This window comes from Ictidomys tridecemlineatus, chromosome 2 (assembly GCF_052094955.1).
Source record: "Ictidomys tridecemlineatus isolate mIctTri1 chromosome 2, mIctTri1.hap1, whole genome shotgun sequence".
NCBI lineage: Eukaryota > Metazoa > Chordata > Mammalia > Rodentia > Sciuridae > Ictidomys > Ictidomys tridecemlineatus.
In genome coordinates, this window is record NC_135478.1 from 192,640,150 (window position 1) to 192,657,997 (window position 17,848).

A 17,848-nucleotide genomic window follows, 5' to 3' on the forward strand; every position below is an offset into this window, starting at 1 on the left:
CAGGTTTACAAGTCAAATTCATTAGTTCAGGGGCCTACTTGATATTGACCTATAATTCCCATTAATATTTAGAGTTGGCCTCTCAATTCTGATTACATGCAAAGTCTACTTTTGTCTTGACAGTGTAGCCCAGCCTTTTCTGCCATGTGTTCCGATCTCAGTTACTTTACCTGTTTTCCTTGATTTTATATATCTATTACCTCTTTTGACTTCAATACACAGGTAAACGTTAAAGTCTCTTCTTATGTCTATGTATCTTTATCGATCATTGAACTTACCATGTTCTTATCACAAAGTGCTCCTCCTTGAAATGAGGAGTGATATGTTCCTGTTGAAATATATGTTAATATTGCCTGCTCTGACTTCAAACTAAATTGGTTTTGTGAAAATCAAATTAAAAACAAAGAGGTGCATAATAAATGAGATTTGACAATTTAACTCTCTTTTTTGTTTTGTTTTGTTTGGTATTGGGAATTGAACCTAAAGGTGCTTTAATACGGAGCCACATCCCTAGCTCTCTGTGTTTTTTTATTTTGAGACAGGGTCTCACTAAGTTGCTTAGGGCTTTGCTAAGTTGATGAGGCTGGCCTCAGACTTGTGTTTCCCCTGCCTCAAACTCCTAAGCCACTGCAATTGCAGCCATGCACTACCATGCCCAGCTATGCCTCTGTATTTGAACAAATTCATTTTTTTGGAACACCTGGCCTGATATGATCATCAATAATTTTGATGAAACTTAAAAATCTAGTACATACATTAAATCTCATGAAAATGATTATATATTATCTATCTTCATTTCAATTTTCCTTCACAGTTACTGTTGTTTTCTGATTTATCTTTAAGGTCCAGTGGGACAGAGAGACAAAGAAGAGAGAATATAGGCATGTATGCTCTCTAGAATTTTGAAACAGGAAAGAAAGATTGAATCCTATGAACCAAGGGGCAAATCTGACAGTAGTTTTAAAGAGCTGATATGAAATGATAATAGCAACATACCACTTGCTCCTTCACCTAAAGGAGTTAGAGAACCCACCAGATACAAAAAAAAAAAAAAAAAAAAAAGATAAGAATTGTGTCCTGCAGTGTTGTTGGATTAATTCCACACATGTGTGCTTTTCTGTGCTGCTGATCACATTTGCATTCTTTAGCCCCAGTGGCTGACTCTGGGCACATGGGCCAGTGTTTGCTGGGATGATTGTTTAACAAGACACTGGTGCCTTTGAAGAGAGAATCCAATCTGTCAGGACTCCGCCTTTCCTGGGTTGTTCTATGGGCCACTGTGCTTTATTCCTATCCTGCTTTCTGTCTGGAAAGCATTCATCACCCTCATTTCACCATTTCATATTTTTTACTTCTTACCTCATTTTTTTTTTTTGCCAGCTAATGATAAGTACACAGTGTATCACTAGTCACTTTTATTATCCTTATGATTAAGAATTCGTGATCTACATGAAGGGCTTTTTTTTTTTTTTCCTTCTTCTACTTGCTTACAGATGTACTTAAACTTTTCCCTTATTACAGTCATTCTTCTGACGTTAGTCTGTCTTCATTGAAATATTTTGGAGAGCTCATGTACTACTTAGCAGCAAGAGTCACAAACACAAAAGTAAACAACACACAGGGAACATTTAACAGATTTTGGCACCAGCCAAATAAACCAATAAAAAGATGCAGTCTGCTTTTTGAATCTACTAACTGATGACTAATGGAAAATTACAGAGCCTCCCTTCTGACCTTGACATTCCTATAAGGCTTTAGTTTCACATGATATTAGGCATGCATATGTAACAAGTAGAGCACCTAAACAAAAACAAGCCTTGGGAAGAACACTCATTCGTGAAAAGGTTCTGCTTATTTTGATTTTCTTGTTCCAGGCACCAGAGTTTGGCTAGAGCAATTGCATAAGGGACATTGTTGTAAATATGCCTGAAGAGGTTATTTTTTCAGGACTATATGAAAAGTTTATGTTTGGAACCACTGAAGTCACTTCATAATGAGAACTATTTAAATGTTCCTCTGCAAACAACTGAGAACATAGTTATGTGCAACAGTGGGTTTCTAGATTCATTTTCCACTAAGAGTTATAATAAAATGTATCCTGGTGCATGTGAAGATGTAGTTTTCTTTTTTGGTCAATGGTATGTTTATTACCATGACTTCTAAGCTTGTTAGTTCTGTGCGTCTTCTAAAGCTTATGTCCCATATTGGTTTTGTACACTTTTTGTAATTCCAATTCTAGGTCTGAAAAGTTTGTTTTAAGCATCATCCTTATTGATTATATTTCTGAAATAGTGATGTCTATTTTATATTCTTTGTATAATGCTAAGTGCCAGTTTTACAGTTCTAGATACAGATTATTTTTCTTTTTAGCAAAAATATGTTGTACCTACTTACCTCTTTTTTTGTTATGGATTTTTTTTTTAATGTTTTCTGTGTGGTTACCTAAGTGGTCTATTCATATCAAGGCAATAGGAGGAGTACAGAATTCTAATATTGCCGGAAAGAATCCAAGTTAAAAAGAGCAGGAATATGTTGCTTTTTGTGTAATACCTCAAAAATAGCCCTGGGATAATAATAATAGACTGATTAATACTGACATGTAGATGATCTACAGATAACCCTACATATCATAAACAGAGAATTAAACATCACAGTTTGGACACAGTATCTGAAAATAGTTGGTTTAAATATAGTCAACATTAGGACTTAATGTAGAATCTAGATGAGAAATTCTAGGTACTTTCAACTATTTCCACAAACCACATATTCATAAAGTAGTAGAAGTGTATTTTCTTTTTGGAAAAAAAAAAGAACTCAGCAAAGAATTTTTGATCACTATAGCAGTTGTAAATCTGTAGAATCATTAATGAAATATGTAAATAATTTGGATATTTATCAGTATGGCAAATGGGCACACTGGGCATTTTTTTCAACTTGAAAATGTAGCCTGCAGGAATGATTCTCTACCTGGTTTGCAAAGTAAAACGTGAATTTAAAGTTCCTTAATGCATTTTCTAATTATGTGGATATTTTATTACAATGCTCATTCACCTTTATATGTTTCTTGAAGTTCAACTGAGAAAATGCCTATCAGATATAAGTGCACAAAGCAAGGGACCTAAAGTTCATATTTATCAGGAAATTTGAAAAGTCAGTTTACTCCAGATTTCTTTGCCCAAAATATCATAGGAGAACAAGTAATTATTGAATGAATGAATGAATAAATTGCAAAGAAGTATAAAATGTCTTAATATCAAATGACTTGTACTATCTATGTTTTCTCCAGATAAATGGTTCTAAAGTCTGAAATATGGAAAATTAATTAACTAACTCCACTCATTCTGTAGATACTATTTAGTCTTTCATTGTTACTAATTAGCTCCATTTGTTTTGGCTCATTTATTGTCTACTTCCTTCCCACCAACACCAATTCTTTACCCCCTCCACAAAAAAACATTTATTACATTGAGTTCTTGTAAACACTTGTACTTCCCAAGACTCGTAAAGGTAATCTTAAAATGTGAAGGAATTAAGACTTATTTAAGTAATGACATGCTAATTAATAGTCACTCAGGAGGGAACTCATTAAAATGAACCACATTGTTTGACCACAGTGCTGTATTGATGGACAACTCCTCCACTCTAGGGGCAGAGAAAAACCTTACCTTCATTTGGAACTCTTAAGGTTGGTAAGCAATTTCCCTCTATTTCTTAGTAGAAAAAGCTACTTATAGGAGAAACAGACTGACTTAAAGATTAAAAGTTCAAATGATTGTGATTTCAATTTATTTGTTTTCTGCTACTTTCCTCATCTATGTACTTTTACCCTGTCAGTCTCTTCTCACTGTCTATAAATCAATATGTTTATATAATTTGAACTGGAATGTTTTCATAAAACATTTTAATTTGATTCATGTGCTAATTTACATTAACAAATTACAAATTGACACTGACAAAACACCTACCAGTACTGTGGTGCAGTAGAATGCCTTGAAACCTGCACTGGCTTCCATTGGATATTTTCAAATGCTGTTAGAAGTAGTAATGGTGATACAGCAAAAGAGTACTGATTAATCACTTTAACATCAATAAAAAATAAAACGTGTATCTGTGGCAAACAGAAAGTAAACAGTCAATAATAAATCATTATTAGGAAAATACGAAATAGTATCATCGTGACAAAATAACATCATGACATACACATTTTTAACTTTGGGGAGAGAAATGAGACACTTGAGGTAATGGCCGAGCATCAGTCTTTTAACTTGAGGTTGCATCTTGAAATAGATATACTTTCCATTTGTGACACAGTATAGTTAAAATGTGAACAAGCTTAGCTTATCATTGATGATAGTTATGCAATATCTTTAAGGAGAAATTTCTCTAAAAAGGATCATAATTCTGCAGAGCAGCATTACCTATATTGTTTTATTGTTCTACCAGAGTTTCTCCCATGGATTTACTCCATCTATCACATGTGGTTTCCTAACAGTTTCCAAAAGGGAAGAGAATGTTGTGTATTACTATAGCTACTCTGTCACTTAGATATGTAATGCTTTTATTATATCAAGGCAATAACATGTATTGTAGTTTAATGAATGTTGTTTTTTGGGTTAGGAAATCACAGGAAATTATGTGGAATTTAATAAGTTGCATTAATTCATGGAATCAGCACTAGTAAATTTGCTTGAAAGACCCACCAAAATGATTTTATGAATTACAAAATTGCACATAATAAATCTAGATTTATAAAGCATTATAACTTAATAAACAATAGGTTTAAATAACATTTTCATGTAAATAATACTGTATATTTAAAGTCAATAGCATATGTACTCACAGGTCTTCCTGATCCAGGATTCATTTATTATACTTCAGTTTCCTCTCTCTTTCTTTCATTCACCATGCACATACACACATACACACGCACTTATATTACACACACACACCACACACACACACACACACACACACACACAGAGAGAGAGAGAGAGAGAGAGAGAGAGAGAGAGAGAGAGAGAGACAGAGAGATATAAATGCATAATCTTAAGAATTAAGGGTACATTCTGGGAGTATTCAAAAGACTAAAATTAAAGCTTAAAGGAACGTATGTCTGTTTAGCACAGTACTCATATCAACTCGTTCATGCATTATCTGTACTCTAAATTTCTTGCATTATTCAAAGTCCTTAAAAATTAGTTTTAGCTAGATGTGGTGGCAAACAGCTATAATCCCAGTGGTACCGAAGGCTGAGGCAGGAGAATTGCTATTTCAGAGCCAGTTTCAGCAATTTAGTCAGGCCCTAAGCAACTTAGCTAGACATTGCCTCAAAATTAGAAAAATAAATAAATTAAGAGAACTGGGGTTGTGGCTCAATGGTTAAGTGCTCCTGGCTTCAATCCCTGGTACCAAAAGCATTTTTTTCAAAGTCAGAATTTTTCATGTTCTATATACTATCCATATTGTAGTATGGCTAATAAATAGTCTATTTATTATGAAATCTGTTAAATTTTAATAATAAGACCTGAATTAAAGATGCTATATTGTTTATGAAATGTAACATGGGAAGAATTACTTCCTAAGTTATCACAGACACAGGAGCCTATGGGTGTGTCTCTGTATGTTTACTTCAGAATATTCTGAATTTTCTTAGAATGAATGAGTATGGATTTATTTGGGTATTACTAACAGTGACTTTCTAAAGACCTCATTTTTGCCTCTCAGATATAGCAGAGCTTGAAAACAAAACAAAAAAAGAGTGGTTATGTTGATGTTTATACCTCAAGTAGAGAGAACAGGGTAATGGAAAATGCAAGGCTGAAGATTTAACAAATGAATTTAAATCCAGATCCTTGGATGGACATATGTATGAGTATATAATTTCCTCCTTGTTTATAAGGTTGATACCACACCCTAAAGAGTTTTTGCCCATCATGGGAATATTATGTTAAATTTTTAGTCTAAAACATTGTCATATTTTACTTTGCCTGAAAATGAATACCTTTAATATTCTGAACATTGAAAGGTGACATCCAAATGTAAGAATCATTGATGATCTCTCTATATCTATTCAGTAGAAATTTAAGATAGAGTTTTAATGAAATGTTTCTCCACGTTCTAGTTTTGTATCAAGGAGTCAACAATGGCACCTAGAATGTGATGGTACTGGACAAAGCAGGAACCCAGAATCATTAATGACCAGATGATACTGCTGCCAGGGGAATACCCGAAATTCAGTTTTCAAATAGAAAAAGTGTTTCATAATATTTGTATCCAATCATATCTTACACGCTACACCAAAGATTTTGAATACATTTTCATAGTGTTTTACTTTTTGGCAATAGTTGTTTCATTTCACTTGGCTTGGATATTATAACAATTTTGTCAGGTGTTAAACAGAAGTGGAGGTTAGTGGCATTTTCACCATTTTTTTCTTCTCAGAAACATTAAAATATTAATGTCCTAATTAATTAAAATACTAACATCCTAAATCACCATAGAAAATTGAAACTTCAGACCCTAAAAAGGTATCAATTATATACTTAATTCATAACTTAGACTTCATTTTGTATACTCACCTTCTGCTCCCTGGGTTTTTGTCTTGAGAGTCTCAGGTATAAAATTTTACAATGTAATTTTTAAGTCTTAAGTAATGAAAGGATGAAAAAACCCTGCCATAGTCAAAATAGAAAGAACAGTAAAGGATTTCTTCTTTTGAAAATGTAATGTTAATTTCTGTAAATTATAATCAGAATTACATATGCATAAAACTTAACTATTCAGTGTTGAGTAGAATGTTTAATTTATTAATCCATTAGCTCACTGAGGATGACACTAAAAGTTAAAATTAACATGTTACAGGTACATTGTTGTGTAAGCTTCATAATGCTTTATGTAAATTTTTTGAAATCAAAGAGCCATTTGGATGTTAATATTTTTTGTGATTTTCATAAATCATTTTTATAAAATAATTTGAATATAGCACAATTTAACAGGTTTGTCTATCTCTACTAAGCAAAAATTCTCCTTTTCTTTTCCTTTTTTCTCTCCTATCTCAGCTTCTTACTGCTCTTGACTATATTATTAGGCTGAACCTTATAAAATTGAAATTCCTGCAGTTTCTTTCATTTGGTTCAAATTAAGAGGAATTACTATGGAAATGGGAAAATGTTTATGATGCTGAGACTATGATGTTTTTGAATATCCAATGAGTAATACTATGTCATTTTTTTTCTTGGAAAAATGATAAACTGGAATTACTAGACAGAAGTTTGATTTAGCTTCATCAATATAAACATTATTTTTAGCTTCATCAAGATTCCAAGATCAATTCATCTGAGGTTAATCATGTTACAGACATTATTATTTGTTGTGAAATAACATTTATCTCACAAAGAAGATGTAATATTTCTACATGAAAGCACACAAAGCATATTCCTTCTTGATTAATTATTTTGTCTTTGAAACTTGATAAATGACCAGTCACTCAAAGTACTGAATTGTGGATTCAATGTAAATTAATAGTTATTACATAGATAACCTATCTCGGTAAGATGATCTTCAAATATCTTTTTCTTGCTTTATAAACAATCTGTAAGATTGGCAGCCTTTTAAATAGCTAAAAAATGAGTAATAATAATAAAATGCACTAAAAATAATTGTAACAGTATCCTATGCTAATATAAATAATGAATAACTAGGTAACTATTGATTCTTTCTTTGCGTTTTTTTTTTTAACTAAATAGATTGTTGTTCTATAGTGGTGGGGCAAACAAATGGGAGTCAATATTAAAAACTGTACCTAATTTCCTATCTTGTACTCTAGTCAGATTAGAATGAAGAGAAATCCTCTTAAAAATTAAGAATAGCTTTAGCTATTTTTTTAAGTGCTGCTTCTATTGGTAGATATAGAAGAACATTTGGCATTTGGCAGCAGATATTTAAGTATCAAGAGAGAAAAGAGGAAGCAATACATAACATTTTAGAATAAAAGGAAAAAGGAATTTTTAGTTTTTAAGATAATATTAGTGGGATAAGGCTAAACAAAGCCAGAAATCTGTCTAGAGTGGTCCTTTCAGATATTATTTAAACTATGCAAGGAAGAGAGAATGAACATAATCATTTTATTAATTAAACTTTCTGTTTATTTTTCAACATGGGCTTTATACGTATTGGCTAAATTATATTTTGGTGGGATTAAAGAAAAAGAAGATATAAAACTTAGTCAATACATTAATTTTATCCTGTATACTAGAAATTTGTGGCAATTTTGTCACAGAGAAAAATAAACCTTCCATTCTTCCTTTGCTCTCCCCTTTCTTTGCCTCTTGTCTCCCTCACTCTTTTCATCTCTTCATCTTTCCTTTCTTTTTTCTTCATTTCTTTCCTCATTTAATGGAATTGACATAAATGGGAAAAATGGGTTGAGTAAGCAAGATGAGAAATGCTCTTGAAATAGCAAAGACTTTCAATGACACAATGACAATCATAAAGATAGGGAAAGATTTGTTAATTCCTTCACCCATGTATTGAGGAGGTCTTTTCTCCCCATTAATGCTATTTGTGAGATGACAATGATCTATCTAGATATCCTTAATGTTACTCTGTCTATCACTCTCACTGTTAAGGCTCTTTATCCAATTTCACAGATGATAACTTCTAGTTTGTAAACCATTGGTTATCAATTAAAAGAAATCATCCATAACTAACTCTTTCACTAGTGTAATTAATCTTTATATAGTCTAATCCTTATGTGATGAAATGATCTGCATCAAAGGAGGGAGTATTTACTCCAGATCATCCCCTTAGAATTCTAATAATCAATTTTTACCATCATTAAAGTCATCTAGAAGAAAGGAGAAAGAAAATGATGCATCTCACATATCGGCTATCATTCATCATGATGCAAATCATATAATTTCTCCAAATAAGGAATTCTGAAAATTTCACCTTCCTTTGCAAGGTCAACTTCGAATATAAAATAACAGAAACAAAAATAATAAATAATAACAACTATTAAATATTAGTCCATTTAGGTTTTAGTATATGACACATCCCAACTCCTCATTCATTTGCACTAATAGCACATGACAAATTATTATATTATAGTAGAAAATATACTTTAGATCTTACTTTAAAACCTGGGTCTAAATTCTGTAACTGTTCCATAACATTGGATATATATTACTTTCAACCAGTGGTTCTGAATTGGGATTGTTGGTTCCTCCCATCAAGGGGACATTTGGCAAGGTCTGAAGACATATTTGTCATGACTTAGGATGGGCTACTTGCATATAGTGGGATGGAGTCAGGAGGACTGCTAAACATGCTGTTGTGCTTAGGACAGCTACTTACAGCTAAGTATCTGCCCCAGATATTCCTAGTGCTGAGGCTGTGCTCATTGAGCACTTTCTGTATGTTTGAAATTGAGCTTAGGAACATTTGGAGATGCAAAATAAGCCAAGTAATCAATACACTCTAGAAACCTGAAATCTCAGAGATGAATTAAGTTGAAAGTCCAAATGATGCTGCTGATCATGATGATGATATCAAACTAATGACTACATTACAAAGAGGTGAGACAAAAAGCCATAGAAGCTCAGTACAGTGTAATACAAATTTACATGAGGAATAAGTAAAAGTTTTTCAAAGATTACTGAATCTATATAGTTTTCACTATCTTTTTTAAAAATTTTTTTTAGTTGTAGGTGGACATAATACCTTTATTTTATTTGTTCTTATTTTTATGTGGTGCCAGTGATCGAACCCAGTGCCTCATGCATGCTAGGCAAGAGCTCTACCACTGAACCACAATCCCAGCCCCTTCACTATATCTTAAAGTCTTTAATTAATGTACATAGTTATAAAATACAAAATGTACAGAGGAATACTTATTGAAAAGCAAATTTCCCACTTCTGTCACCCTGGTCACCTCCTTCTTTTTTCTAAAGTCAGTGTTGTTTTGACTTTCTTATGAATCCTGTGAGATCTAAGGTATCCAATTTGTTTAAAATACACGTATATCATATTGTACAAATGTTTTATAATTAACTTAATAAGTTCTATTGATAAACATGTAATTATCTTTTGTGTATGTGTGTGTGTGTGTGTGTGTGTGTGTGTGTGTGTGTGTATGTGTGTATGTGTGCTGGAGATAGAACCCAGGGCTTTGTGCATGCAAAGCAAGCACTTTACCAACTGAGCCATATCCCCAGCCCCTTAATTTTTTTTCTGTTGCTAACAATACTGAGATGAATATTTCTTGTCTACATCCGAGTATATATTTGAACATTAAGTAACTAGAAGTAGAATTTTAATTTCAGAATATATATGCAAACTTGATTTTGAAAAATGTTTTCCACATTGTCTCTTGTGGTTACCAACTTCCAAGATGACCCCCAATTATCCTTCCCTTCTGAAACAAGCCCCTGTGTAGTCTGCGCCTACAATGAACAGTGCAGTGTATGGGACTGTAAAAAGACACCACAGATTCCACCTTGGTTCTTGGATCTGTGGCTCAGGATAATCCACTTGTCATGTTGTCAGAACTCTTAAGCAGTTCTGGCAGAAGCCTATAGGGAAAGAAAAAGGATTCTTATCAGTAGCCAGCACTAATCTGCTTATGTGCATGAGTCACTTTTTTTTTCTTTATTAAATTATTTACTTATTCTAATTTGTTGTACATGATGGCAGGATGCAATTCATTTCATATTACACATATAGAGCACAATCATGAGTAAATCATTCAGGCCTAGCCAAGCCTTCACATGGCTATATCCTCTATTACTTCATAAGAGGCATTGATCTAGAATTGCCCAACTTAAATTGCTTCTAAACTTCTGATATAGAGAAAATACTGGAACATAAAGTTAATGTTTATTGCTGTTTTAGACTTTGGCATTTTGGAATAATTTTTTTTATAGTAGCAATAGATTATACATTCTCCACAGAGGTATTCCAAACTACATTTCTAATAGCAGTGTGTGAGAGTGCCTCCTTACCCTATCTAATGCAGCATGGCTGGCTGGCCTTTCTTTCTTTCTTTTATCTTTTTCCTTTCCTTTTCTTTCTTTCTTTCTTTTATCTTTTTCCTTTCCTTTTCTTTCTTTCTTTCTTTCTTTCTTTCTTTCTTTCTTTCTTTCTTTCTTTCTTTCTTTCTTTCTTTCTTTCTTTCTTTCTTCCTCTCTCTCTCTCTTTCTCTCCTTCCTTCCTTCCTTCCTTCCTTCCTTCCTTCCTTCCATACTTGCCAACAAAATAGGTAAATACAATGTCATTATAGTTGGATTGCATTCTCTTATTGGTGAATTGGAGCATATTTTCATATACTTAACATTATTTAATTTAACATAGTCTGTTACAATACTTTGCTAATCTGTCGACTGGATTGTTGGTTGTTTCTTATTTATTTTTAGAAATTTATTATACATGTGGATAAAACTACCACTTTGAGTGTGGTACGAATTGCAGGTATTATTCTGTTAGTTTTGTTTATGTGGTTTTTCTTTAATAAAGACATTGTTAAAAAATGTTGTTATCAGTTTTTTCTAATAGTTTTTGGCATTTATGTTATATTTACAAAAGTGATTCCATTCTAAAATGACAAAAATTCTACCATGAGTATTCTGGTACTTTTGGGTTTTGTCCTTTTATATTTAAATGTTTATTAGAAATTTATTTTGTTTTAAGATATATGAATATACTTAATTTTATTTTGTTGTTCAAAATAGTTATTAAAACACCAATAAGTATGAACCAAATTTTTGCCTAATTTTATACCAAATTATATTTGCATTTGGACAATTTCTGATCTTTTGTATATATTACATTTGCTGAGGACTCTGTCATGCTAGCATACTATTTCATTGCTGTTTTCCTAATATACTAATTTTCAGAATTATTCACTCATTTGTATTGAGTTTTGACTATATATCAAAAAGTCATTCTAAATTTGCTAATATTTTAATTAGGATTTTTACATCAATATTTATAAATACAAATATCTTGTAGGGTTTTTCCTGCTTTGAAGGGATTTTTAACAATATTACACTTATTAAAAATTTGAAACTTTTATTCTACACTGCAGGAATGTTATTACATTGTATTAATTGTATCTATCTTAAAAGGTTTTTTGCAATTCTTCCAAAAATCTCAAACTGAATATATTGTTTTATTTGGGACAGGGAATCATTCTGCAACATATGGGAATCATAAAGTGATTCATGCTCCTTTGGCAACTGATCTAGTTAGATATTCTATGTCTTCTGAGTTTCATTTTAACAACCTATATTTTTCTAAAGAATCTATTTTATAAAGTTTCTCAACTTTATTTAAATTGAGTTTAGTAAGGTAGTTTCAGATATTATTTGATTTTCTTTTTTATATGTGGTACCTTTTCTAAATTAATGATTTCATCTTTTTTCACTATTTTCTTGGCTTTTTCTCAATCTTAGATAACAACATCTTGACATGTCATCATTTAGTATAGTATTTTGTAGGTTTACTCCCAACTCCCTTTCATTGACATTTTTTGATAGTCTTTACATGCAGTTCTTCAACTGGTGAAGGGCCACTCAAATTTCTATTCTTACCTTGCTCTGTCCTGTATATTTTTACCTAGGAATTTGTCCATATTATCTCACTTTACTTAGCATTATGTTGATTATAATAACTTCCTGTGATCTTCTGATTTCTGTAGAATTTATGGGTCCCCACCCACTTGTTTTTGATGTTGGTACCTTCTCTCTCTTTCTCTCTTTTTTTCCCTTGCTCATTCTGATCATGGGGCTACAAATTTACTAATATTTTCAAAGAATTCTCCTTTGGACATTATCTATTATTTATTGTATATATTTGCTTTCTATTTTTATATTTTGTGCTCTTATGTGTATTATTTCCTTCTTATTTTATTTAGATTTAATTTGTTGTTGTTTGCTACCTTTGTCATCCATTCCTTTTCTGTATTTTTATTTTTTATGTAGCTTATAAATTTTCAATCTTGTCTGATAATCTTCACCTGTTAATACCTAATGTGATTACTGATATATTTGCAATTACCTACTTGCTTTTTGTTTGTCCTGTTTATACTTCCCCCTTCTTCTTTTTATCTGATTAATAGTTTCTATTGTTCAGTTTGTTCTCCATTGCAGTATTGTACTCTTCTTTTAGAGAATACTTCAGATGTTTCAGCAATGCACAAATAGACGTCTCTCAGGATTGAGTTCCTTTTCTTTTCACTGCCTCACCAATGAACTACCCTCTTTACAAAGGATTTATCCATGGTTTTCCATGCATCCTTTCTTTCCCAATTTCTTTAGACTTTCTACCAAATTAGATTATGGGAAGATTCTCAAAGTCTGCCCACTTATACTTTCTTCTTTATTATAAACAAATAATTTTTGGTTTTGCTCTTCAAACTGAGATGCTTGGAGAACTATGTGTTCTACCAGCAGTGTCTGAGATATACAGCTGAGGGTAGCCTTTCTCTGCAGTTTCCTGCATCTCTAACCTGTCCTGTTTTGGGCAGTCCTTTCATTTGTTCTGTGTTCTTTTCGGGAATATTTTTCAGGGTGGTAGGGTAGGGAGGGAGGTTGTGATTATTTCTAGAAGAATGGAGAAGCTCTGTGTTTATTTGAACTTTCAAAAACTTGAATCCCTATGGTATAGCATGCAATCTTGGTTTTGAAAATTAGGTAGGATTTGGGGCAGAGAGAGTACACTTTGGGTTAATGGGACAGTGTAAGAGCAAGTGAAAAAGCATAGTGTACACATATATTTAGCAACCTGTTACTAAATATTGAAAAGGAACCAGGCTTTATACTAGACAACTGGTGTAGAGTGATCTTTGCTAAGTATCTGTTTTCAGTGGTCACAGTATGGAAGGAGCAGCAATTAGTAGAGTTGAAACATACAGTGATCATGGAGATCAAGTTAGGCTAGGGCGGAGGAGTTCTGGCTGAATTTCAATGTGTCTCATTAATAAACATATGATTCAGTAAACAAAACCCACATGCTATTGTGAGGGCAGTCAGAGATTTTGAGTAAGGACTTTGGGGATAAATTTCCTAAAAGAGATAGAATTGCCCTAGTAAACAGGCTTATTTTATAAAAGTGTGAATGCACAAGTCACCCTTAATTATGTGTCCAGAGCACAAGCTATCCTTTGTTTCTGTAATAATTCAAATTCAGTAAGAAACTAACACAAAGCAGAATTTGCTTTAGTAATGTTTATTGCCTCTTTTTTCCTTCTTCTTCAAGACAGAACTGAAAAAGAAAAGGGACATTCGTTCTGCTGTTAGGAAAAATTATTTAAGTAATAGATGACATTCTAATGAAACATGAATGTGTATTTCAAGCATTTATGTTTTAACTTCACAGGACTTTTAGCTTCAGGGCACATCATCAGTTTGTCATGAATTATTATCATATAAGAGCAGATGATTATATAATATTTTATCCACACATTGCCTTTCATTTCCTTATGTATATTTTCAAAGAAGAACAGCAAAATTAGAAATAAAGTTTTAATTTTTATAATTCTCTTCTTTGCAGTATGGAATTTAGTTCACTGCTGTCATTATTATTGTTTTTACCCATTTAATGTCATGATAGAGAATAATGGTGGAGTTGGGGGTTGAGGCAAATGGGGAGATGTTGACCAAAGAGTATGAACTTTCAGTTATAAGAAGAGCAAGTTCTGAAGATATAATGTACATCACAGTGGACTTGTTAATAATACTGTACTGTATATTTGAAATTTGCTAGGAGAGATTACAAGCATTTTCATCAAAATAAAAAGGTAATTATGTGAGGTGATGGATATGCTAATTAACTATAGTAATAATTTCACAATGTATTCATATATCAAATCTTCACATTATATACTGTTTCCAGGTTTTTCAACTATACCTTAATAAAGCTAAAAATGCTCACAAGTTGTCATATTTTTTAAAAAGTCATATATAATTATTTTGTAATATTAATTATGTGTTATTATTTTTGTACAACAGTTCTTTAAAATCTTAAATATTTATATTTAAGATGTTATATTTTTTATTTTGGTACTGAGGAGTGAAACCGGGTGTGCTTTACCACTGAGCCATATCCCCAACCTTTTTTATTTTCTATTTTGAGACAGGAACTCACTAAGTTGCTTTGGGCCTCATTAAATTACTGAGGCTATCCTTGAACTTGTTGTGATCCTGCCTCAGCCTCTCAAGTTGCTGGGATAATAGGCATGCACCACAAGTTCTTAAGTATACTTTGAAATATTTACCTGTTATTATTCCATCCAGTGTTCTGTGCATAATAAAAAAAAGAATTCATGGATGCATATTAGGATCAATATAATCATTAGCCCTATATAGAGAACATGAGAATAAGAGATAGTGGGAACAGGGCAAAGCAGGGTTTTACTCAGTCCTTCCTGATCACTGATTTAGCAAATTACTGCACTTTTATCAGAACATGATATGGAGTATTGCTCCCCTTTGTTAATCATGTATTATCCAAAGAGTTCTCTGGAACTGTCTCAGATTCAGCATTCTGTATGCAACTCAGGTTCACATATTAATCTGAGCTCCCCATAATTTTGAAGTATTATCTGGCTATAATCTGATGTCCATGCACTTCACACACTAAATAAATTGTTCCATTTTACAAGCAGTAAAACGCCCACAAATGTGTAAAGTGCACTGTGGGTGCCTTGCAGAAAATACGCTTGAATGGCTTCAATAATTAGGCAGGCACTCCAAGGATATCTCTCTAATCTGTCAAATATTTAGAACTTATATAAGATCTATCTTCAATATTTTTTATAATTTTTAATCAGCTCATTTGAGATAGAAGTTATATGCAATAAAATTCACCAGTGAATGTATAATTTAATGAAATTTGACATTATTCATAATATCAAACTTTTTCATCGCAGCAAAATAGTTACTTATGCCACTTAGTAGTCAAAGTCAATTCCCTTATCAACCCTAGCTACTAGTACTGACTGTTTAGCTTTTTCTCACAATGAGCTAGTGTTTTATGGACAGTTAGTAGAAATCAAGTAATATAGTGGCTAGTGTTCTATGTCAGGTTTCTTAAATTTAGCACAATGCTTTTGAAATCATCTATGTCTTTGCATGTATCAGTAGTTTATTTTTTATTGCTATATATTATGTTGTGTAGATATGAAAAATTTTTTATTCATTACTTTATCTAGTGTCCAGTTGGCGGTCATTTGAGTTGTTTCCAATTTCTAGTTGTTACTAGTAAAGCTGCATTAATGTTTGAATGCTCTTTTTATAAATGTACTTTTTTATTTCCTTGGGTTAACTAGTAACGGGATTGCTAGGTTTTAATAGTGTGTGTTTACATATGAAACTGCCACACTTTTCCCAAAGTGATTGTATCATTGAGTATTTTCACTGACAGTGTTCAAGATTTCCATTTGTTGCATCCACATCTTCATCCATCCTTGCTACAGTCAGCTTTTGGAGTTGGTATAGAGTGGTATACCATTGTTTCAACTTGTATTTATTTATTAATGATGTTGAACAACTTTCATGTGCTTATTTCTTGTTAATTTTTTTGTTTGATGAAATGTGTGTTTCAATCCTTTATAAATTTCTAATAAAGATTCTTTGACATCTTACTGTTAGAACCATACGTTTCTTCTGTCTATTCTACAAAACATCCATTCATCAAATAATCCATTTTTCTACCAATGTCTTTTTTTTCTGTTCTAGAATACAACCCAGAATACTACCATGTGTCTAGGCATCATAACTCCTTAACTTCCTTGTCTATGGAGTGGTGTCAAAGTGTTTTCTTGCTTTTCATGACTTTGAGATTTGTGAGGATTTCGGAGTCAGGTATTCTGTAAAATGTCTCTGTGTTTGGGCTTATCTGATGTTTTCTCATGATTATAATGGGTTTATGGGTCCCAGGGAAGTGTACAACAGAGGTGAAGTGCCCTTCTCATTGTCTTCTGTCAGAGGAATATGTTGCCAACATACATCATCCTTGGCAAACTTAGTTTTGATCACTTGCGATTGTATCTGCCTAAAGTGATTGTTTTTCCCTTTGCATATTCTGTACTTTGAAAGTGAGCCATTGAAGCCAGCCCTCTCTTAAGAGAAGGAGATTTTAAAAATTTAAAAATACCTACTGTTTAACTTGCCCTCAGTCCTTGTTCCAAAAATTTTGTGATTCTGGCATCAATCTACTGTTGTGTACTTGTAAAAGAGAACTTCATGATAAGATATATCTTTTTAAAAATTGAGACACTTTTGGCCATTACCTTCTGAATACAATTTAATAAATGTAAGGTAAAATTTACTCGAGGTCAACTGGATAGTGTTTGAAATTTTGACATTGGAGATATATTTCTTTTTTTCTTTCTTGTGTGTGCATGAAGGTAGTACTGGGGATTAAACCTAGTGGCACTCTACCACTAAGCTTCATCTCCAGCTATTTTTGTTAGTTTGTTTTTGAGACGTCTCTAAGTGGCTCAGGCTAGCTTGGAACTCGAAATCCTCCTGCCTCAGCCACCTGAGTTGCTGGGATTACAGATATGTACCACCATGCCCAGCAAGATATAATTTCTTACTAGAAACACAACCTCATAAAACCTGAGCCCGTGTTAAGCTTAAGTTTCTATGTTTTATAGATGATAAAACTGAGGCTTGGAGAATTCAAGTCAATTGTGTAAGGTCACATGCATAGCTTAGGCCAGAATCTGCACTCTCACACTAGTGAATTGTTATCTTCCATTATGTTTTGCTGTCCCTGCAAAAATAAATGAATATATTAGATTTAAAAATACAGGATTAAAATATCCCCAAAAAAGTTGTGTAACTAA

At 32.5% G+C, this 17,848-nt stretch overlaps 1 long non-coding RNA gene across 4 annotated transcripts in view; it reads left to right on the forward strand.

Moving 5' to 3' along the window:
* LOC144375430 (uncharacterized) overlaps positions 1–17,848 on the forward strand; it is a 216,962-nt gene that overhangs the window by 14,165 nt on the left and 184,949 nt on the right. The gene's annotated exons all lie outside the window — the stretch shown is intronic.